Source organism: Herpailurus yagouaroundi, unplaced genomic scaffold, assembly GCF_014898765.1.
Source record: "Herpailurus yagouaroundi ecotype Mexico unplaced genomic scaffold, PumYag 163, whole genome shotgun sequence".
Classification (NCBI taxonomy): Eukaryota; Metazoa; Chordata; class Mammalia; order Carnivora; family Felidae; genus Herpailurus; species Herpailurus yagouaroundi.
Genome location: NW_024412404.1, coordinates 5,705,281 through 5,730,536, shown reverse-complemented (window position 1 = coordinate 5,730,536; position 25,256 = coordinate 5,705,281). Strand labels below are relative to the sequence as shown.

The 25,256-nt window shown below is 41.9% G+C and overlaps 1 pseudogene; it reads left to right on the top strand.

Moving 5' to 3' along the window:
• The first annotated feature begins 1,003 nt into the window (after window positions 1-1,003).
• LOC121036639 (mitochondrial import inner membrane translocase subunit Tim9-like) lies at window positions 1,004-2,490 on the top strand (annotated as a pseudogene).
• The last annotated feature ends 22,766 nt before the right edge of the window (window positions 2,491-25,256 follow it).

Sequence of the window (25,256 nt, the reverse complement as noted above, 5' to 3'; positions counted from 1 at the left end):
TTAAAAAATAGAACACTTGACACCTTAGAACCAAGTTCTACCTTTGCATTTACTTAGAAAGTTTCATATGTGTGAATAAGCCAAATGACCATAGAGCATATGCAGGGAGTAAATGAACCTTGGAATCAGATCGATGGACGTTTGAATCCCAGCTCTAAACCTTATGAATTCTGTGACCCTAGGTGAGTTATGAAATCTCTCCTCCATCTCTGTCTCCTCATTTCTTAAGTGGCTTATTATAGGGGTTGAATAAGATAATTCATTCCTGCATGTAGGACAAAGCCTGGAGAATCCCAATAAGGGTTAGCAACTGCTATTATTGGCTTTCTTCTTTTATCTCTGATGACAGCAATTATCAATGCCACCTGTATAAATCAGATTAGGCCAAATGATTCTTCATCCAAAACTCCCTGGCTTAAACAGACAAAAGTTATTTGTCACTCAAGCAAAGACCACTGTACATCCTGGCAACTCTCGAGGGTAGGTGCTCCCATGTGAGGACTCAACAATCCAGGCTGTTTTATTTAGTTTCCCTGCCATCCAGCTGCCCTGACCCCAAACTTCCACCCCCAGAACCGACTGGCAGTACAGCATCCCAGCCTCATACTGGTATTGGATGGGAAAGCCTGTGCTTAAGTAAGAAATCAGGCCTCACTGGAGACATTCAAGCAAAGAATAAACAGATGCTTTTCCAGAACAGAAAGGAAACTCATGTATCAGAAACAGTGGCAAAGAAATGTATCAAAAGAATATGGCTGCACAGGGGAACCTTGGGTGGCTCATTGGTTAAGCGACCAACTCTTGGTTTCAGCTCAGGTCATGATCTCACAGTTTGTGGGTTCCAGCCCTGCATCAGGCTGTGCAGTGACAGTGAGGAGCCTGCTTAGGATTCTCTCTCCCTCTCTCTCTTTTTGCCCCTCCCCTCCTTGCACTCTCTCTCTCTCTCTCTCTCTCTCTCAAAATACACAAATAAACGTTTTAAATTTATTTTTAAAAAAAGAATATGGCTGCACAAACACCAGAATTTGAACAGAGAAGTATACGGGAATTCTTAGAACAGACAGTATAAGGTCTACATTAAAAGAACCTGCAATCAATTTACAGAAACCTGCTTTTTGGACTGTGCTACAGACCACACAGCAAAAGGAATAAAACCTGATGAGACCTCCTATTCAGAACATTGCTTACAAAAATATTTTATTTTTTTTTTTAATTTTTTTTCAACGTTTATTTATTTTTGGGACAGAGAGAGACAGAGCATGAACGGGCGAGGGGCAGAGAGAGAGGGAGACACAGAATCGGAAACAGGCTCCAGGCTCCGAGCCATCTGCCCAGAGCCCGACGCGGGGCTCGAACTCACGGACCGCGAGATCGTGACCTGGCTGAAGTCGGACGCTTAACCGACTGCGCCACCCAGGCGCCCCACAAAAATATTTTAAATGATGCAAAGAATATCCATGAGAGTTCAGGAATATAATATTCAGCAGAACGAAAACCCGGCAACCAAAGCAGGACCCTTGGCCAACTGTGATAGAAAAGTCCTGATGGATGGACTTCAAAGAAAAGATTGCCAACATCTATTGTTCTGGAAACCAGGATTCATCTGATAGAATCCCCTGAAGGCAGAAGCCACCATATCTAACTGTCTGTCTGCTAAACTGCTTGGCAAATGGACCAGTGGAGAAATAAAATTTCTAGGGCACCTGGGTGGCTCAGTCGGTTGAGCGCCCGACTTCAGCTCAGGTCATGATCTCATGGTTCATGGGCTGAGCCCCGCGTCAGGCTCTGTACTCACAGCTCAGAGCCTGGAGCCTGCTTCAGATTCTGTCTCCCTCTCTCTCTGCCCCTCCCCTGCTCACACTCTGTCTCTCTCTCTCTCTCTGTCAAAATAAATAAACATTTAAAAAAAATTTTTTAAATAAAATTACCATTTACCAGGAATAATCAAAATAGAAACTCTTGTTCGATGAAAACAGTAAGATGCAACATTTGTCGAGCCCTTAATATTCAGCAGGTTGGTCACTTGATTAGAAAAATAACCATTGTTTATTCAACTGTCACTATTAATTTTAAAGCAAAATATAGGTTCACTCATATATAAGAAAAAACATTTTTATTACTAAAAGTAAAATAAATTGAAATATCACAGAATAGTTATATTTCTATTAAAAGTAAAATAAATGGAAATATCACGGAATAGTTATATTGATATTGTATGGTACCAGAGTATTGTAACTAGACTCTGGATATGTTGAAATGTGTTTCGGTCAACATCATCCTCCAAGTATTCCTGTCCATTCATATCTGCCTTAAGTTGCTGACAGATACATGAAATAATTACTTGCCACAAAACAAACGAACAATTCAGGCTGCTTTAACCTTGTGGTTCTGTCTTTTCAGCATGCAGCCTCCTCCATGATCGCTAAGTCAGGGGAAGAGAATGGAAGAGACGTGTTGGCTTTTTCGCTGTCACACATCACATTTTCTTGACCAGAACCATCACATGGCTCTGCGTAGGTCCAAACAGGCTGGAAATTGTAGTCCTGTATTCCCATGAAGGAAAAGAGACCTGGATATTGGCTTGCACTACTAACTTTTCTCTCGCTAAGTACTGAAGTCACTAATACAAACAAACTAAAAATAACACATGGGTATCTTGAGTTCTGACGTCATACTTTTTTTTAAGTTTACTTATTTATTGAGAGAGAGAAAGAGAGGACAGTGGGGAAGGGACAGAGAGAGAATCCCAAACAGGCTCCACACTGTCAGCGTGGGGAGCCCAATGTGGGGCTCAAACTCACAAACTGCAAAATCATGACCCGAGCCAAAATCAAGACTCAGTCACTTAACCGACTGAGCTACCCAGACACCCCCTAACTTCATGCTTAATCAATACCTTGTGTATGTTACTTTCATACAGAAAATAAAGACAAAATAAAAATTTATTAATTGCGATGTTAATGAAGCTGACAATGGCTTCTCACTTCCTTTGAAAGAAATGTCCCATAGGGGAGCCTGGGTGGCTCAGTTGGTTGAGCGTCCAACTTTGGCTCAGGTTATGATCTCAGTTTGTGAGCTCAAGTCCCGCATAGGGCTCCATACTGGCAGTATGGAGCCTGCTTAAGATTCTCTCTCCCTCCCTCTCTCTCTGCCCCTTTCTCACTCACACTCTCTCTGTCTCTCTCAAAATTTAAAAAAATTTTTTTTAATTGAAAACTTTTAAGGAAAAATAAGACAGCAGAATGAACACTAGAGAAGAAAACTTTTGAAGCAGGTCATTTTGTGAAGTAGTTATTGTCAGGCAGGGAGTGATGCAGTGGGGAAGGTCTGCACTAGAGGCAAGGACAGTACGAGGGGTGGGAAGAAAAGACGGATTTGACGTTAAATTCTTGGAAATTGATCAGTTGTAAATTCAAGGACATGAGAGCAGGATTTAAGAGCTCTAGCCTAGTGGATGGCATCTCTAATTTTAGGGAACTCAGCAAGATGAACTGTGTAAGAATTTTGAACATTAACAGTTTTGAGTCCCGGATCTACTATATAGTAATGTTTGATCGTAAACAAGTTACTTAACCTCTGAGTACCTGTGAGGGTTAAATAAGCTAATAAAAATAAAGAGCTTTGCACAATGTCTGGATCACAGCAAGAGGTTCATAGTGTTATCTATCTCCATTACTATTATTATCATCATTTTCATTACGATTGTCATCCATGTGGAGCTGCCTAAAAGGCTGTTGGAAATCAGCACTCATGAGAAAGATGAAGATTTGAGATGGAGATTTACAATAACATAGACTGGAGAACTGAGTTGAAATAAAAGAGGAGGAGATGGCCAAAAGATGAGCGTAGTTTGAGGCACTTAAGGGATGAGTGGAGGGGCACCTGGGTGGCTCATTCGGTTAAGCAACTGACTCTTGACTTCGGCTAAGGTCATGATCTCATTGTTTCTGAGTTTGAGTCCGGCATTGGAGTTGGTGGAGCTGTCAGCACAAAGCCTGCTTGGGATTCTCTCTCTCTCCCCCTCCCTCCCTCTCTCTCTCTGCCCCTCTCCCTCATGTGAACACACACATGGGCTCTCTCTCAAAATAAATAAAGAAACTTAAAATTAAAAAAAGAAAGGGATGAGTAGAACAGGGGCATCAAGGTGGCACAGTAAGATGAGTGTCCTACTCTCTATTTTGGCTCAAGTCATTATCCCAGTGTCATGGGTTTGAGTCCCGAGTCGGGCTCTGCACTGAGGGTGGAGCCTGATTGGGATTCTCTTATTCGCTTTCTCTCTGCCTGTCTCTCCCACTCATGCTCTCTCTCTTTCTAAAATTTAAAAAAAAAAAAAAAAAAAGTGGAGGAAGGGATGAGTAGAACAATAGGCATCAATGCGACTCTCTAGGAGACACAATGAGCCATTCATCCCCTGGCTCATGATCACTACATGGCTGTACCAGATATGTCCAGGCACAGGGAGGAAAAATCCAGGATGCAGATCCTCTCCACACAACTAAATGTCTGCAAAGCCTAAGCCCAATGTCGTTTTTCTTACATAACAAGTGTTTAAGATTCAAAATTGTTCTTCATGAGGGGTACCTGGGTGGTTCAGTCAGTTGAGCATCCGACTCTTGATTCAGCTCAGATCATGATCTCATGGTTCACGAGTTTGAGCCCCACGTCAGGCTCTGCGTTGACAGCATGACGCCTGCTTGGGATTCTCTGTCTCCTTCTCTCTCTCTGCCTCTCTCTCTCTCTTTCTCTCTTTCAAAATTAAATAATAAACTTCTTAAAAAATTTAGATGATTGAAGATGAAATACTGATTTAGGAAATATGGCAATAAAGCAAAAATTCACCTGACAGCACTCTACCAAATATATGCTTAAATATCTAAACCCTAGTTTTCCTAATTGCTCTATGCCTGTGTTTCCCCAAATAGATTTCACAACATCCTGGTTTCAAGAGATACTAATAGGCATTTTGTGGAGAAAAGATTTTATAGTCAAGAAAATTTGGAAAATGCTGGGTTAGACAAAGTTTCACGGTTTTCTTTCCCATACAGCTCAGCAGAACCTTTACTCTATTCATGAGTAGTGTCAATCTCCATAAAGGACCCACAGGGTAAGTTGTTTTTCCATCTTACTTGGCTAGGCAATGTTGACTTGTTTACAGAGTTTCTCAGTGTTTCTTAATGTTCCTCAGAACACATGGAAACACGGTGCTATGTCTGGCTATCTCACCAACTTCTCTGGTCCTACTAACTGAGGTCTGGGGCTGCAAGGACCACACGATGTAGAAGCTGAAGAGGACGGAACACTAGCCCAGGAGTGCACATCAGCTACTGACAATCTGTAGCCGTAGTACTGTGTAGATTCTTGGGCAGACACTCAATTTAATTTTGGTTTTTAATTCAGGAATTGCTGTTATACCTGAAAGTATCAGTTGGGCTCTTTTAATGGTAAACAATGGGAATTGACCTCGCTATACTAAGGGGGAAAAAAAGGAGTGTTTATTGAAAATATTCTGGACATTGTGAAATCTCAGCATTGTGAAGGAAGAACAGAATACCACAGCCACTAGAAGGACAGGAAGCAGGGTCGCCCCAGGTACCAGAGGAATAGTAATTCAGGGACAGCCATCAGGTGGCCCAGCTCCAAGCCATCTTCTATCTGATATCTCCACTAAAGATTCAAGTCCCCCTTAAAAAAAAAGAGAATGAGGGAGCCAAATCATAAGAGACTCTTAAAAGCTGAGAATAAACTGAGGGTTCATGGGGGGTTGGAGGGAGGGGAAAGTTGGTAATGGGCATTGAGGAGGGCACCTGTTGGGATGAGCACTGGGTGTTGTATGGAAACCAATTTGACAATAAATGTCATTTAAAAAAAAAAAAAAAGATTCAAGTCCCAGGAAAGATGCTGATTGGCTTAGCTGGGTCAGGTGCCTAACACCTATCTACCCACCATTGCCCATGGTCATGGCTGAGGTCTCATGATCTACAACCACATGATATAGAATGACATAGAGGAGAGGCAATTCCCCCGAAACATGGATGCTGAACAGAAAAGTAGGAGACACACTTGACGTTCACTGAGCAGAAAAAGGAGACATGTGCTTTCCTTTTCCCACTACTTCTATCCCTTCTACTCAGTTCTTCACAGTTCTTACTGAAGCATTCCGAATGGCTAGGCTTTCTTCTCCAATCACCTTCAACAGACTTGAGAGCCTGTGTTTCAGAGAATTCAAAAAAGTCCTCTTGAGTTGAGTCCTTCTTCCAAGAAACCTGGCATTGTTGATTAATGACTCCCAAGGAAGAGTCATTTAGTCTAATTATCAACTAAGCTCATTCTCTCTTAACAGCCTCAGAAGACACAAGGGCAGAAAATTTAAGGCAATGTGAGAAGGAGGAGGAGGGAGAGTTTAAAGGCAAATGTAACAAATCAATTCCTCCCAACCTCCAAATGACCCAAGTAAAGGAATTTAGTTAAACATCTGCCCTTTCTCCATCCTCTGGTCTATTGGCCATAAGTTTTTCTCAGTTATTCTAAAATTCTTTTGATAATCATCAATTTCTGTGAAAACAGAGGGGAGTCTGTTTTATGATAATGTTTTTGATCCCAGACTAAGATTGTGTCTCTGCCTCTGGGGAAATTCCTTCTACATGAAAAAAGTTTTCTTTAGGCCACTCTTTTTAAAACATTTGCCATCAGCACACTTTATCTTGCTAAGCAAAAGGACAACAGTAAAGTTAGCATGTTGGCTGATTTTTATTTTTTATATTTGAACCTGCTTAAAAAAAAAAAAACTTTCTCAAGCAAGTTCTCATGTGGGTTTAATTGTTTGCTTCTTGTCTTTGTTGTAACAGAAGTCTCAATTTTACTGGAAAAAATAAAAGAAGAAAAGCACGATTTCTAGCCAACATCTAAAACTACATTCATTTTTGTGAAATAAGACCTTTTGATCATCTGGGGTGAAATAGGTTTCACATGATCTTTCTTTATTTATGCATTTTAGTATGGAGAAAACAGAAATTTAAGATATCATATTGCTTGAGAAAGGACAAGATGGGGACAATGACATTCAAAACACCTTACAAGCACTTCTTCCAAAGGAAACATTTCATGTAATATTCAAACTCTTTGGAAAACATCGAGCGGAATAACCACCTCTTGCATCAGAAAGCCACACTCCTGTGTTTCTCCTTTATTCTCACATTATGACCGCACTCAGCATAGCCTCCAGCTGTGTGGGTTTCCTACACTTCAAGCAATTCCACAACACCAGCTGTGTGTCCCTGATTCCGTTCAGTTCTGACACTAATCGGAGTTAGAGCAAACCCCCCAGTTTTAAGGGCTGAGTCTCCCAAGACTGTCCCCTACTTCCCCTACTGCCAATCTCAGGTAGTAGGTCCCTATGTTACCCACAACTTCTGTCTGACTTGGTTTTAAAGCAGAGGTTCCCATGAACCCCTGCTGTGGATTCAGTCATTTGTAGAACAGCTTACAGAACTCAGGGTAACACTTAAGTTTGCTAATTTATTATATAATAAAGGATGCTATAAATGATGCAGGTGAACAGCCCTGTGAAGAGGTACATACGGTGAGGGCTGAAAGGGTCCTGAGCATAGGAGCCTTTCCCTGTGGAGTTGAGGTGCACCATTCTCCCAGTTCATGGGTTTGTTCACCCACCTAGAAGGTCCCCAAACCCCATACTATTGGGATGTGTATAGAAGCTTAGTAGGTAGACATTAATAAGCATCTATTAACTCCATTTCCAGCCTCTCTCCCCTCTCTTGTGAATGAAAGGTGGGGCTGAAGATTGTAAGCTTCTAATCATGTCTTGGTCTTTCTGGTGACCAGTCCCCACAAGGGTCCACCAATAATCACCTCTTTAGAACAAAAGACACTGCTATCAGCGAGGAAATCCCAAATGATTGAGGAGCTCTGTGTCAATGACTGGGGTCAAAGGCTAAGTGTTAGAAGAGAAGATTCTCCAAGCAACCGCAACCTAATTTACAAGGATTTTTGCGTCAGGAACTGGGGGCAGAGACCAATATCTATATTTCTTATTATTCACACATATCCCATGATAAGCAATTATAAAGGATGATGGCAATATTCTGTTATTTTGTTTTTCCCGTTTCTTACCCCTGAAAGGAAGGGGCCATCCACTTTTTAAAGAAAGGGTTTCTGCAGAGAGAACATTTGCCTTCTCTGCATCGAGTCCTGAGGGAAGGGAGAGGTGCTGTCTGCAAATCCACCCACCACCATTTACTCAAACACAAGAGGGAAAAGAGAATAGAAAATAGAAAAAAAAAAAAAAAAAAGCCAACAACAAAAAAAACTACCAACCCCCACACATCGCTGATAATGCCTCAGGCACAAATGGATCTGTTGAGTAGTATCTGATGGCAAGACTTGTAGGAGGCATTTATCTTTGAAATAAATTTGAAGAGATTTGTTTTTTAATCTACCTTAAAATTTGTACGGAGTAATTCTTAAATAGCAAAAGCTCAAAGTAAGAAGAGGTTATTTACATTCAAGGAGACAGAATTGGTTAATTAGAACTAAAAAATTACAACTCTACCGGGTGTGCGCTTTAATTTGGAGTGCTGTCTAGGGCATTGTTGTTCTGAACAATTATGGAATGAACACACATACCATAAGTCATTAGCGATGGACGGTTTCCTGTAGGTTAAAGGTATAAAAAGGTTCTTATTTTTCACCTTCTGGCCATCCTAACAACATAACATATTAAATAAAAAGTTTTTTCAGTATTTAGCAAACATCATGTGATTTTGGCAACAGTGAAATCCACAATAATTTGGGGATAATAATTGGATCTGCCAGTAGGGGGAGTCCAAGCCAAATTAGCAAAAGAGAGCTTCAGAAATGGGACTTGGTGGGAGAATTCCAGGAGGAATAAGCTCACTGATTACAACCCACGACAAAATGCTGAGTAAAGTCAAATGATTCATGGTAGGGCTTACACTGACGTACTTGCATGGGCCCGTGTGCCTTGAGAGAAACATCAGGAGCCCATGAGAGTGGCAATTGGGTGTGGGGCACAACCCAGATTCCATCTAATGTATGTATCATAATTTATTTAGCCTTTCATTTGCACCTCACACCCATTTTTTGTTTGGTTGGGTTTGTGTGTGTATGTGATTTTGTTTGTTTGTTTTGCTAGCACCCATAATGCGGGGATGTCTACCCAAAATAAGAATTTCAGGGGCGCCTGGGTGGCTCAGTCTGTTAAGCATCCAAATTTTGATTTTAGCTCAGGTTATGATCTCATGGTCATGAGATAGAGCCCCACATCGGGCTCCATGCTGAGCATGGAACCTGCTTGGGATTCTCTCTCTCTCTCCCTCTGCTCCTCCTTTGTTCATGCTCACTTGCTCGCTCTCTCTCTCAAAATAAATAAATATTAAAAAAGGAATTGCAGAGGACAACTAGGTTACTCATTTCTTCCGTAAATCCTATGTTTTGGAAGAATTCCTTGGCATGCCCTGCACATATTATAATAAATGATTAACCCTTACAAATCTGGATAAAGATTTTCTGCTACCTAAATTGTCTAGGTCTCATTTTTAAGTAATACTCACACAGTAATTTACCTAATGCATCAAATATGGTCCCCTTTCCCCAAAGATACACTCAAACTTCAATCTCCTTTAAACAAACAAAGCTTGCCCATTTCTCTCCGCAAGATTATAGATCCATCATTTGCAAAACAGTCCTTCAAAATTCTGTACTAGTTTTCTCCCAGTAAACAAGCCTTGATCTCTTAAAATAGTATTGTACATGAGAATTATGCCAAATGCTACTTTTGAAAACACTCTTTTGTATAACTGAGAAAACAGTTAAGAAAAAAATTGAGCCTTCTTGAAATGTTGCCATATTTATTCATCTGTTGACAAGCCGTAGAAGCCCTTCAGACACAATGGCTCGGAGCCTCCAGCAGTCCTAGGTTCAAATCCCCATTTAGAATGTACTGACTAGATGGCACCAGGATGGCTCAGTCAGTTAAGGGTCCAGCTTCGGCTCAGGTCATGATCTCATGGTTGACGAGTTCAAACCCACATCAGGCTCTGTGCTGACAGCTCAGAGCCTGGAGCCTGTTTCGGATTCTGTTGTCTCCCTCTTTCTCTGCCCCTCCCCCACTCGCACTCTGTGTGTGTCTCTCTCTCTCTCTCTCCAAAATAAATAAGCATTAAAATAATAATAATAATAATAATAATAAGGAATGTACTGACTAGGTGACTTTAGAGAAGTTATCACAACTTGCTGAGCCTGTTTGTCTAAAAACGGAGTAATAGTAACTTCTTTTCAAAGTTGTTTGAGAGAAAGAGATAGCATATGCCCCTGGCAGACATGCAGTGCTTAACAAATAGTTGCTATTCTTAGCAAAATGGTGGCTAAATCTTGTGATCTTCAAAAATACAGATCCCCGGGGCGCCTGGGTGGCTCAGTCGGTTAAGCGTCCGACTTCGGATCAGGTCAGGATCTCGCGGTCCAGGAGTTCGAGCCCCGCGTCGGCTCTGTGCTGACAGCTCAGAGCCTGGAGCCTGTTTCCGATTCTGTGTCTCCCTCTCTCTCTGACCCTCCCCCGTTCATGCTCTGTCTCTCCCTGTCTCAAAAATAAGTAAACGTTAAAAAAATAAAAATAAAAATAAAAAAAATACAGATCCCCAACTCCTTCTAAGGAAGGGGAGTCTAGGCTGATATTTTTCCATCACAAACCGTAGGTCTTCTCTATGAAGAGTTAGGCCGCCAGGAAGGTCAGAATTAACTGTTGTTCCACTTTTCCTTGAATACGCAGAGGGCTGGCTTTCAGCAATGTCATCCCGCTAGACACCTGAACAACTATTTTCTAAATGCAATAAAAGCAAGTATATCTACAGAACAGAATGTAAATATTACTAACCTCCAGCAGATTAAAGGAACCACACAGCTGACAGAAGTCAGAGGTGAGAAGTGTTACTAAGTTTCTTACCTCATCTAGTGGAGTCAAGAGATAATGTTTGTATGTGATGGATCAAGAACAGATGTTCAAGTACATGTTTTATACTACTAAGGCAACCAGTAGAGGAATTAAAAATAATTACATAACACACATGGGAGGTAGAAGGGTAATGGAAGAGGGAGTTGCATAAGTGAACAAAATCTCTGACAAGTTTAGAAATTATACTATTTATAGTTTTTAAACACATATAGTTTTTAAACACATATCGTTTTTAAACACTGGGGGGAAAAAACAGCTAATGGTGTTTATCTATGGGATTGGACCTGGGAATAGAACATGAGGAAGAGTTTCACTCATCATTTAAATTTTTTGGCCATGTTTGATTTCTATGTTTAATTCGTGCGTACTTTACTTATATAATAAATACCTATTTAAAAGAAGAAAATGAGTATCGTGTGGGTGCGTGCTCCAAGAGGGTCCCCAGGGATCCCCACTACCCAGCATTCATACCCTTGTGTATTCCTCCTACCAGATTGCACCAAGGTTATCTCTGAAACCAACAGCATATTACAGAAATGATGGTACACCATTTCCAAGTTGAACGAGAGACGACGGCTTCTGCCTTGGGTGCTCTCTTTCTCCCAAAAGATCTTTTTCTCAAGACCACTCACTCTGTGGGAAGCCATGTCGCCAAGAGCCCTGTGGAGAGGCCCATGTAGTGAAGAAATGAAGTCTCAGAGAACAGCATCTGAGCTGGGAGCAGACTTCCCAGACCCAGTCTACTTTTTACATATGGAGCCCCAGCCAACAACTTGAGTGCACACAGTTCTAGCCCAAGATTGTTCTCGGGCTGAAAATGCATGAAGCTGCCCAAAACCTGAGAGGAGCTCATAGCCAAGGCTCTGGCCCGAATCCGGTGAGGGCGATAGGGTTTGGAGCACTATACAACACACAGTCCACACAACCCACATCCAAATATTGCCAAATCCTCCCAATTTTACCAACACAGATCTTTCCCATCTCCTTCCCTTTTTTCCATTTCACAGCCACAGACTTAATCTGGGCTTTCATCGCCTCCCACAGTTTTTCCTCCCTCCGGTGTTTCTAAGGACAGACACCTAAATGGAATAACTTCTCATTCTTCAAACCACCCCGATCATGGGTCAGGCAGAGCCCTGGGTCAGAAAATAAGATTGCTTTGCTTCCCGCCTCAGCCTTGTAAAACAACCCAGAGACAGGCTGGGCTGGGCACGGAGGGGCCTTGGCAAGGAGGTAGATTCCCTGCTGGACCAGCCTATCAGACGCCTGCACAGACTTCCAGCCTGGAATCGAGAGACGTTTTCCACATCCTCTGTAGCAACTGGGGTGCAGCTTTTGCCTACTCAGGGGCCACAAAAGGTGGCTCTGGTAAATTCAGGTACATTGGAGAATATCTTTCAATCCCATTCACTGTGACTTTCAAAAGCATTTTAACACTTCCAAAAAAACAATCTTCCATAACTTCACAGCTCATTGGCTCCTCTGTATGTTGTACCTTGCCTGGGGAGATTCATCCCCTTACATACATTATGAATTAAAATATTAGGCAGCATTCTGTGATGTAACTTTTTAAAAAGCTGATGATGGATTATTTTTTCAAAAATCTTCCTTGGCAGATTTCTTGATTTGATTCCCAGTTATATTCATTGAGCCAGAGTATTCTGGTTTCAAAATAATTGTTTCTATGCATACTACAAATCCAGCAGACTTAATCACTTGTGATTTAGTCGTGTTGTAAGCTCAAATCTGTTAACTAGTTTTAATTAGCTTCATCATAAACGAAACGGTCGATTGTTACAGGTTGTCTTGTTACATTGATGGAGAACACCTGGAAATGATGATTAGTTCCTCCAACAACAAATTAACTTGGACTACGAGCCGTCATTAATAATTATTTTGCCCCCTTCCTGGAAGAAGCCTGAGATTACGATCATAACATAAAGTCAAAATAAAGTCCAGTTGATTCTTCAAAACAGTGAAATACTAGGAGGTACTTCTTGTCTGTCCTATTGCAACTCCTACCCTAAAGAGGTGTGTCTCTGGTGTGAGTGTGTATGTAAATACAAACACCCAATCATGTAGATATGTACACACACGACATACAAATGCATATGTAAGCACACACTCTACATTATTTACCTCAGTCATTATCCTTATAGAAACCAAACCCGGGGCCGGGGCGGGGCGCCTGGGTGGCTCAGTCGGTTGAGCCTCCGACTTCAGTTCAGGTCGTGATCTCACAGTCTGCAGGTTCGAGCCCTGAGTCGAGCTCTGTGCCAGCAGCTCAGAGTCTGGAGCCTGCTTTGGATTCTGTGTGTGTGTCTCTCTCTCTGCCTCCCCCCGCCCCCAACTTGCACTCTGCCTGTCTCTCTCTCTCTCTCTCAAAAGTAAACATTAAAAAAAAAAGAAAAGAAACCAAACTAGGACAGAGAATAGAAGTTTATTTGCACATTTAATAAATGGTTACTCAGGGACAGCCTACACCCCCAAACAGAAATTTTTCCCATAACCTTGTGAAGAACAGAATTGTTTCCTTTCTGAGAATGAGCTTCCTTGGAGACACAGACTTCCTTTCTGGGTAAATTTTGGCCACTAGAAGTCCATAGAGGGAAAGCTTATACTATAATGTTAAGTGGAAAATGCAGGGGACAAAACTGGAGGAACAGCACAAGTTGAAACATGTTGAAAATTTTTGAAAAGAAATGTGCCAAAATGATTACGGTGTTTGTTTCTGAGTGAGTTTTTCTTCTTTGAGCATTTACAAATTCCAAATCCTTGTATAAGAATCTTATACTAGGGGCGCCTGGGTGGCTTAGTCGGTGGAGCCTCCAACTTTGGCTCAGGTCATGATCTTGGGGTTCATGAGTTCAAGCCTCACCTCGGGCTTGCTGCTGTCAGACTGTCAGCACAGAGCCCAATTCCGATCCTCTGTCCCCTTCTCTCTCTGCCCCTCCCCTGCTCACACTCTGTCTGTCTCTCTCTCAAAAATAAATAAACATTTTAAAATGTTTTAATTGATTAAATAAGTTAATAAAATAAATCTTATACTAATCTTATACACTTGGAAAAACTCAACTTTAAAAAATCCATGGAAATCCTGACTAGAGATGTTCACTAAAAAGCCACATTGACTGGGCAGCAAATACCAAGGTTACTGCAAGGAACTATTTTCTACCTCAGGATGGAAAACTGAAAATTGAATTTGTGTTGCAAATTTTGGTTTGGGAGACTTCAGCTGTGGAATCTGAAACCCTATCTGAAAGATAAGCGGGAAGAACAAGTGGGCTTTGAGCTGCTGCAAAAGGTACTTTTTAGCAATGATGATGCTATTTCAAATCGGTGAAACTCTTTAGAGTTTATAAGAAGCTTTCACAGCATAACGTACTATAATGAGCCTGGGTTTGGGACCCAGAAAACCCCAGTGTAAGTCTGCCTCCATCTGTGGGAAATTACAATGCATTTAAAGGCACTTAGTAAATTGCAAAATGCTCTAAAAAAAAAAAAAAAGTGTCATTGTAAGGGATATGTGATATAGGCAGAGAAGACTCCTTTATTTTATTTTACAAATGAGAGAAGCAGAGGAACACAGAAACTACTGTGATTGTAGCATTAATTTCAGTAGGAAAAAACTTGATACCAACTTAAATATCCATCATCAAGAAAATAAGTTATGAAAATGAAAACAAACCAAGGCAACACAAATCAACAAGTATGAACCTTGTAGACATAATTTTGAAGCAAAAAAACAAAGTTACAAGGGCGCCTGGCTGGCTCAGTGGGTGGAGTATGTGACACATGATCTCAGGGTCATGAGTTCAAGCCCCACGTTAGGAATGGAGCCTACTTTAAAAAAAAAAAAAGTTATAGAAAAAAATACACACAGACTGTGGGGGCGCCTGGGTGGCTCAGTCTGTTAAGCGTCCAACTTCGGCTCAGGTCATGATCTCACAGTTCGTGAATTCAAGCCCCATGCCTCGCTCTGTGCTGACAGCTCAGAGCCTGGAGCCTGCTCTGTCTCCCCCTCTCTCTGCCCCTCCCCTACTCACGCTCTGTCTCTCTCTCTCTCTCTCAGAAATAAATAGTAAAAAAAAAAAAAAAAATACACAGACTGTGTTATCATGCTTAAAAGCATCCAGACAGTATTCTATCCATCACTTTTAGTAAAAATATAAAGACACCCATGGGAATATAAGCACCAGTAGAGGATTGTGGTTACCTACAAGGGGAGGGGCAGACAGAGAACTGCAATCAGGGTTCCACATTTTATTAATTACGCTGAGAGGTGAGTGAAAGAGCGGACTACATCTTGTTCTATGTCCTCCACCTGGAGTGACTATGGCCCAGATATGCCCCCTTTCAGAGAAAATCGCAGAAACCTCAGACCACGCCTCCTCCCCTTGAGTAACCTCCCGCTCACCCATTCAAACTTCCTGATCAAAACACGCCCCGCTACCTGTGTAACAGAACTCCGACCCTTCCCCAGCCAATCGGCTGAGGCCACGACCCTTCCCCAGCCAATCGGCTGAGGCCACGACCCTTCCCCAGCCAATCAGCTGAGGCCATAGCCATTACCTCACCAACTGCCCCTAGGCCCCAATAAAACCTTTGTCCTTTTGAAACTCGCTCTCTCTCCCCGGTATCTCACCGCTGCGTCGGTGCAGGTAGGGGATTGAGCTCGAGCTAGCTCAAATAAAGGCTCTTTTGCTTTTGCATCGGACTCGGCTCCCTGGTGGTCTTTGGGGATCACGAATTCTGGGCATAACAGTGAGCGTGCTGGTGTTCACTCTACTAATCTATATAACCTCCCTATATGTGCAATATTTCATACGATAATTATTGATCACTTACCACGTATCTAGCATTAAGCAGTTTTCCATCCTCCTTCTATTTAGTCCTCAAAACACCCCCACAAGGAAAGCCTTGCTGTCCCATTGTAACAGGTGAGGATGAGGACTCCGTCCCACTAGCACATGTCAGAGAATGGCGTAGGATTTGTCTCTATCTCACAGCACTTCCCCCAAGGATCTTGAGCACCCAGGATTCAATAACCCTGGGACTACACTGGAGAAGAGACATTAGATCTAGTCATTCCTACAGCAGGCACCCACCTCTGGCCTCCCCTCCCCACACACAGGCATTCTGTTTGTAGGAAATGCCATCATGGAAGGAGTTGTGGCTGCTTTCCTCAGTTAATAAATGCTTGTCTTCTCTTTGAAGACACATGCCACAGCTACCCTTTCACACCCAATCTCCCATCAGCCCACACAGGGCCTCTCCTGCAAAGAATGCACATGACCGCTGGGTCTCCCTTCAGGACGTGAATACTTGTGCATGACAGTTATGGCTTCTCACTTCTCAGGCAAGACTTTTTCCACATTGTTCCCTGTGTGTGGTTCCACTTTTTGTTGTCAGAATGGGAGGAATGAATGATCGGCATTGAGTGAGGAGTACGCAGACTGCGTGACACAAACCCTGAGTCCCACGGCCAGCGCACAGTCTCAGCCCGGACTTTGTTGTATTTCCAAGGACGATGGCTAGTAGGCCACCATCATAAAGCCACACTTTCTGGAGGTCTGGAAAATTCTTATTTTCCCCATCAGTGGACTCATCACTGTGCACCAAAAGTAGGCTCCCACTTCTGACACAGAAAGTGGAGTCTGTATTTTACTGTTCCTGTAATACTACAGACCAGAAGAAGTGTGAAATAGATAAAAGGACTCTGCTGGGAACCAGGAGGTCTGAGTTCTAGTTCTAGAACATATATTCTAACTCCATGAACTCCAAAGCTTTTTCCAGCTCCAATATGCAGAAAAAAAGTGTTTAAGATAAAAGATGCCATAAATAATTCAAATAAGTTTTATTTTATTTAACATTGGCAAGATTCTTTTACCGTTAGTAATTTCTTTTAAATTAGTAATTAGTAAAATAATTACATAATCAAATTAACAAAAAAAAAGGCTTAATATTATTTATTATTTCATGGCAGCAATGAAATTATATATGCTTCGTGATTGGAATTCTTGGTAAAATTCTTAGTGATGGATGAAGTACACACTCTGGTGCTAGGTTAAGTTAGTTTCAATATTTGGTGGGGTTTTGTTGGTTTTTTTCATGTTTATTTATTTATTTTGATGGAGAGCGCACACAAGTGGGGGAGGGGCAGAGAGAGAGAGAGAGAGAGAGAGAGAGAGAGACAGAGACAGAGAGGGAAAGAGAATCCCAAGCAGGATCTGCACTGACAGCACAGAGCCCAATGAGGGGTTCAAACTTACCAACCATGAGACCATGACCTGAGCCAAAGTCGGACACTTAACCAACAGAGCACCCAGATGCCCCCCAGTATCTTGTTTTAATATCCATCAGAGCTGGAAAAAATACCCCACCAAAATTCATCAGGTCAAATGAAAGAAGTGTGTCATTAGCAGTGCTTTCTGAGTCATCATACTCAGTTTTCAATTCCATGTATCCAACTTGAGAACTCCCTTTTTTTGGATTTGCCTAGTAAATTTTTACTCTCTTCAAGTCTCAGTCATCTCCAAACAAATTAGGAAACGGTATAATACATATTTTCAACAAATGAGTTCAACGCTTTCTGAACTTCTTCGTCTGAAACATTAGGACTCGGGTTAGAAAACTCTGTTTCCAGTTTGAAGCGTGTGCAGACGTGAGAATTCCTTGGACGGGAGACGCACAAAAAACTTCCATGCTGTCCCACCATCCTGGCTCCTCCCCGAAGTGAGAATTTCTAATAGGTAAAAATTGCTACCTTAATTTTGGCCACAAAATTACTTTACGATGGATACAAACTCAAGCATCTCTTCCAAATGCTCTCTGTAGCCTGTTGCATTTGCAAAGCATATATGTTCTCATTATTTTAAAACAACTTTTAACTTGAGGGGACAGATTAAGCATGTTCAATTTTTTTAAATATCCTAAATAGAGTATACCTGATAGCCACTTATCTTCACCAAAAAAGGGGGGAAAAGCAAATTTTGAGCAATTGTCTGTTTTGTCTGTTTTATGAAAGAAAAATGCCTAATGTATTCAAGATTGGTTTTAATTCTTAATTTTTTATTTCATTATGTTTAAAGGTGTTGTTTTTATGGCCTGGGTGGCTCAGTCAGTTAAGCGTCTGACTTCTGCTCGGGTCATGATCTCACAGTTTGTGAGTTCAACCCCTACATCAGGCTCTCTGCTATCAGCACAGAGCCTGCTTCAGATCCTCTATTCCCCTCTTTTGCCCCACCCCCACCCCCCACTCAGGCTCTCTCTTTCTCTCTCTCTCAAAAGTGAATAAACATTAAAAAAAAAAAAAAGAAAGATCAATGTAAGAACATGTGATGAAGGGGAAGGCAGGGTTTAAGCAACAAGGGTGGTAAGGCATCCAGATACCAGCAACAGTGAGAAACTGTTACCTCCCACAGAACCTGGGACAGCTAACCCAGCTCAGGGGAATGGACCCAGTAGGAGTTGTCACTGTGCGGGAACCCAGCTGCTGCCAGGGATGTGATGTAAAACCAGGGAAGAAACGGGAAAATAACCCCAACCTCATTCCCCCGCCCCACTGCTGCCTTCTGGTAACCAATCCCACCTGGAAGGCAGCCAGCAGGTGAACAACAGAGACCTAGTCTAAAAGGGTCCTGGGCACAGAGCAGGGAAGAGTGAGGTGGGGAGAGTCAGAGGGGGTGGGGGGAGAGTGGGGAGGTGGGTGGCAAATGGAAATCAACCCACTCAGATGACAGGGCCGATCCTTCATCGGTTTGGATCCTTAAAAACAGCCAGCCCTAGTCCATGCTGTAGATAACATCCTTCTCCTCTGTGGAAAAGAAACAGGATCCTTTTTCTACCAACTCAGAGAATTTCCATCCAACCATATATTTCCTATGCTCACTGTGAATTATTCATGTTCCGATCTATTTCATCTGTGGAGCCTGAGAGTATAAGTACTATCATGCTTTGGACTTCTAAAAAAAAAATTTTTTTTCCATATTTGAATTTCACCTGTTCTAGTGAAAGCAACTCTTTCAGATTGGTTTGCAAAGGTGAATATATGTTAAAAGATGAGTCATTTGCAGTGACAATGAAGTCCTATCAAGTGTTGGAATGTCTTCAGCTCAACACCACAAACATTTATTGAGCAGTCTACTACCTGCAAAGCATCATAGGGAATTCAAAGATGAATTACAGGTGGTCCCCAACCCTCCTTCCCAGGGAGGTTACACCAGCATCTGAAGATGGACAGTGATAAAAGTTGACCAGTGGAGTTTGGGGGGAATGGGAAATTGGCAGGACACTTCAAGTGAAGGAGAAATCCTTTCAGTTGAGCTACTTTCTTAGACCAAAGACTTGTACAGTCATTGACTTCAGCTAGTAAAGACTCTGGTAGGAAAAAGAAATGATGGCAAACGCTGGCCTCTGACAAATTTGAAGTGTAATATCTGAATTAAATTAATAAATAAACATCTCCACCAGCAGAACCACAATTACATCCCAGAGTCCAAGCCTCTCATCTGAAACACTTTCACTGCCAGGGCGCCTGGGCAGCTCGGTCAGTTGAATGTCCAACTCTTGGTTTTGGCACAGGTCATGATCTCACGGTTCATGAGATCGAGCCCCATGCCAGGCCTCACACTGACCGGGCAGACCCTACTTAGGATTCTCTCTCTCCCTCTCTCTGCCCCTCCCCCAATTACACTTGTGCATGCTCTCAAATTGAATCAACTTTAAAACTAAAAAAATTATAAAATAAAATAAAATAAAATAAAATAAAATAAAATAAAATAAAATAAAATAAAACAAAACATTTTCAGTGCCAAAGGTTTGTATTGGAGAAACAGTTTGGAATAGGTTTGAAACCTCCAAAAACTCTTCAGACAAGCCTTTTGCAACTTGAGCAAAAAGTAGAAACTGGACAATTTCATTTCAGGTTCAACCCCAGCTCAACACTGCTCCAGAGAGCAAAACTGGAAAAATGGAAAGTGAAAATTGAATTTTCCTTGATGGTTGTCAATCCCATCATAAGAATTTATGGGAGAGTGAAAATCATTAAAGCTGAAGGTAGCTATTATGAGATTAGAGTCTCCTTTGGTTTCATTTTGAGGTTACATTTTATTTATTTGTTTGTTTTGAGAGAGAGACAGGGTGTGTGTGTGTGTGTGTGTGTGCGCGTGCAACAAGGGAAGGAACAGAGGGAGGGAGAGAAAGATTCTTCAGCAGGCTCCACGCCCAGCACAGAGCCCCAACACTGGTTCTGTCGCAGGAACCGTGAGATCATGGCTTGAGCCAAAATCAAGAGTCAGACACTCAACCAAATGAGCCACCCATGGGCCCCTTGAGGTTACATTTTAAAGAAATCTTGCCATTTACAACATTGTGGATGGAACCAGAGGGTATTATGCTAAGCAAAATAAGTCTGTCAGAAAAAAGACAGATATCATATGATTTCATGCATAGGTGGAATTTGAGAAACTCATGAGATGAATATAAGGGAAGGGGAGGAAAAATAAGATAAAAACAGAGCGGGAGGCAAACCATAAGAGATCTTAAATACAGAGAACAAACTAAGGGTTGCTGGAGAAGGGTGAGAGTGAGTTAAATGTGTGATGGGCATTAAGGAGGACTCTTTGGGATGAGCACTGGGTGTTATATGTAAGAGACGAATCACTGGGTTCTACTCCTGAAGTCAAGACTACACTGTATGTTAACTAACTTGAAAATAAAAATAAATAATAAATAAATAAAGACAATACCAAATGGAATGCTAAATGCAATCACAGTGAACATGTAAATTTTTTTTAATTTTTTTAAGTTTATTTATTTTTGAGAGAAAGAGAGCATGAGCAGAAGGATAGAGAGAGGGAGAGAGAGAGAATCCCAAACAGGTTCTATGAAGTCAGCACAGAATCCGATGCAGGGCTCAAACTCACAAACCAAGAGATCATGCATGACCTGAGCTGAAATCAAGAGTCAGACACTTAACTGACTGAGCCACTCAGGCACCCCAAACATGCAATTTTTAAAATGTCTCTTAAATCCTCAGTATTATGGTCCTGCCAACAACAACCTGGCTTTAACCAGATATAACCTCTATCTGAATGGTAACAATTTTTATAATATACAGAGCACTTACTATGAGCCAGTCACTGTTCTAAATGCTTCACATGCAATAACCCATTTACCAGATGAGGAAACTGAGGCACGGCATGCCTAAGATCACACAGCTACTAGGCTACCATGATTGTCCAATAAAATACAGGATGCACAGATGCATTTGAATTTCAGATAAACAACAAATAATGTTTGGTATCATTATGTCCCCTGCAATATTTCGAGCATACTTATATAAGTAGTATCCATTACTTTTCTCAAATTCAAACTCAGGACCTGGGTGTCCTATAGTTTTGCAGAGTGCCCTGCATTTTGCTAAATCTAGTGACCCCAGACCATGCCAATCTTGCTAATGCAAACTCATCTGCTCTATGCTTATGTTGCTGGGATCATGCTCTCTGTCCAAAGATCTGTCTCTCAGAGTTCTCAAAAGATCACTAAATGTTTAATCTTAGCCCTCTTTGATTCTAAACCAGAAGCTTCTACTAAAAGGACTCCTTGAAACCAATGAAGTCATGTTCATTCTCTCCACTCCCTACAGGGCCTAGCATTGCTTCCAGAATACAATGTGACTATGTACTTATTTGCAGAGTACAACTCAGTATTACTTTACTTAGCATGCATAATGCATCAGAGTGTCTGGGTTTTATTTATGGTCAATGACTATCAAGTTCTTGACTTTTAAAGCCCAAATGACCTTCTCTGTGAGGGTTTTAAGAACAGAGAATTGAAATAGCATCAAAAAATGGCCTGGTTGGGGCGCCTGGGTGGCTCAGCTGGTTAAGTGTCAGACTCTTGATTTTGGCTCAGGTTATGATCTCATGGTTCCTGAGCTCAAGCTCTGTGATGAGCACTGTGTTAACAGTGTGGAGCTCACTTGAGATTCTCTCTCTCCTTCTCACTCTCTGCCCCTCCCCCACTCACTTGAGCTCCCTCTCTCTCTCAAAATAAATTTAAAAAAACAACAACTTTAAAAAATGGCCTGGAAATCCTTTCAACTGCCCTCATCTGGTTTCCACACTGCTGAGTTTACTAAACTTGAAGAGCCATGGCGGTCTTCTGAGAGCACATCCTATGATTGTTAGACAAGTTCAACTCTGAAACCACTTAGATTATAAGAGCTCATTCCCAATTATTAACTACACCTTGGTTGTGGATTGAATGTTTGTATCCTCCTCCCAAAATTCATACGTTGAAGCCCCTAAGCCCCAATGTGATGGTATTTGGAGGTGGAAACTTTGGGAGGTGATTTGGTTTAGATAAAGTCATGAGGGCAGCACCCCATGATAAGATTAGTGTCCTTAAAAGAAGAGGAAAAGACGACCTCACTTCCTCTCTCCCCAGTGTGAGGATGCGGACAGAAGGTGGTCACCCGCAAGCCAGGAAGAGGGCCCTCACCAAGAACCAAATCCGATAGCACCTTGATCTTGGTTTTCCAGCCTCCAGAACTGTGAAAAATAAGCATGCGTTGTTTAAACCACCCCTTCTACGGCATTTTGCTATAGCAGCCCAAGCTAACCAAAACGCCCTCCACGGTAAGGTCATTACCACTTACCAGGTCCTCACTCTAACTCAGAGGATGGCGTATAACCCATTGTAGTCTATTTGTAATTTTGACACTCAGAAACACTTCTGTGATTATCCTGCTTCCATTATTTGACTCTTCCAAGAGGAGCTGGCGGAGTAGATTGTCAAGGAAAGAGAGAAAATCAGTGGAGCTGATGCAGCAGTGAGAGGAGGGATTGTCAGAGGGGGGACAGACAGGGAAAGGAGCCAAACCCTGGTTGTGCCCCGCCACCCATACTGTCCTGCAGTGAACCTGCTGGAGGTCAAGGGGTGCCCGACACCGGGCTCTCATGTGATTCCAGCCCCAGACCTCAGTCTTCGGGAACGAGATGCAAAACTGACACCCACCTCATCATCTGGCATAGTAAAGCTTGGGTGTAAACCCCAGAGTCCAGACTTCATGTGTTCAAGGCCAGGGGCTGATGTCACTTTGTGTCACAGTAGGCAAATCACTTAACCTTCCTGTGCCTTCGTTTCCTCATGAGTAAATGGGACTAATAACAGTGGCACATATTTTATAGGGAGTTATTGAAAGTACTGAATGAGATCATTTACGTAAAGTGCTTACTACAGTGCCTGGCATATAGTGAACCTTCAGCACCGTCTGTTGTGAAGACATTCTGTGATGTAGAGTGCCAGAAGCTCGGGTTGGAAATTTTGACGGGGAATCCAGAGTTCACGGGAGGCTCTGAAGGCTCTGAACATCTGAGGGAGGCCACCTAAGAGGTATTTCAGCGCCCTGAGGCCAAGGACCAGACCCAACATGCTAACACAGCGCTGAGCACATCAAAGGTACTCAATGTTCACGGACTGACTGATACGATACTTGTCAATGCGGAAAGTGATCCTCAGGGCAAGAGCTAAGATGGTGGTGAGGAGGATCACGATAGGAACAGAAGGCTGTGTAGGAAATGCTGTGGACAGAGAAGAGCCGTTCTGGGCCACATTCCTTACGACATTACTCAGCACCACTCTTCAGGCAGGTAACAGAGCAAAAATTTGTGGGCAGGAATATGTATAGCCATCATTATCATCATCCGTCATCACGTTTGTAATTTAAAAACAATAACAGGAACAATAATTACATTTATTGAATGCTTCCGGTGTGTCAGACATCGTGCCAAATGCTTTCCTCGAGGCTGAGATGCTAGCTATGAAAAGATAGAAGAAACGCTATCGTGCACATTACCAAACAGCCATTACACTCTGCACCTTCAGGGAGCCCCCACTGTCCTGATCATCTGAGCTTCCCCCAGGATCCCTTGGGTCCCCTGCTCCCAGGAACTAAAAGCACAAAAGGAGGCCTCAAGGACCCCTGTCCAACATTACAGTCTGTGCCTCTGCAGATTGGCCAATGACCCCACTGAATATTTTGAAAATCATCCCCACGTTCCATGGATTAACCAACTTAACTCTTACATTGTTCTTTAATTCTGGAAGGTGATACTAGGGTTCAAAAAGGCAGGAGACTTGCCCAGGACCACAGCTCATAAGTGATCAAGCACAGAGTCTATCTGACTCTATTCTGAGCTCCTGGTCCCCCCAGAAGGGAGAAGTTTTGCACCGGAGACTGCAGAACATAAGGCTGAACAGAATGGTCAAACGAAGTAAATCAACAGGCAAAATATGATTTCCAGAAACTTCCTGTTTTAATAGGTCAGAGAAACCACCGGACTCTGTTAAAAACATCAAGCCCCTTAGCCACAATCCATACTAAATAATAAGCCTGCTGGGTGAGCCAGCACCACTAAGTTTATGCAGAGGGTAACATTTCCTTCGGTGGTGATATTTAGAGTAGGCTGTTACATCTTCATCTAGCACAAAAACTCAAATTCTTTTCTTCCATCCTAAAATTTAACTGATCTCATCCCAGATGCTACGGTCATTTGCTTCTAGCTTCCAAAACAAAAGTAAATGGCAATACCATCTGTTACAGCCAGCTCTGTGAAAAGGTCACCAGCCTCTCGCATTGTCTCTTTACTCCCCAGTTAAGAGTTAACAAAACAGAAAGATGTTTATTTCGGACGAACTCTCAAGTTTCTTCGGGTGGCAAGAGGAGGGTCCAAAAATAGGAGAAACACAAAAACAAAACTAGGACTCAATTTAGGCTGCCTTAATATATGCCAAAGAATTTAACCAAGAAGTAAGAAGAAAACAAAAAAAAGCCTAAGAAAAGTAAGAAGGACTTAATATAGAAAAATGCAGAAATTAAGGAATTTGAAAACGAGATTAATAACCAAGTCCAGCTATAGCTTCTATAGCGAAAAAATTTACAGATAGATAAAAATGTGGACGAATACTTTCTCATTGTTTCAATGAGGCAATATAGAAAACACTCTGTAGGTCGTATCAGCATTTCATGGGACTCCAAAAGGCACTTGAGAAAATGCAGCATTCATTTTTGTCTGTTTTCAATCATAATATATATGCATAGAGAAATGTCTAGAAGGATATTCGTCAAAATGTTAACAGTATTTATCTCTGGGTGACAGAATTTGGAGCAATTTTTCTTCCTCCTTTATATTTCCCTATACTTGAATTGTTTACAGTGAGCATTTATCAGTTTTATAGTGAGAATAAAAATTCTCAAGCCACT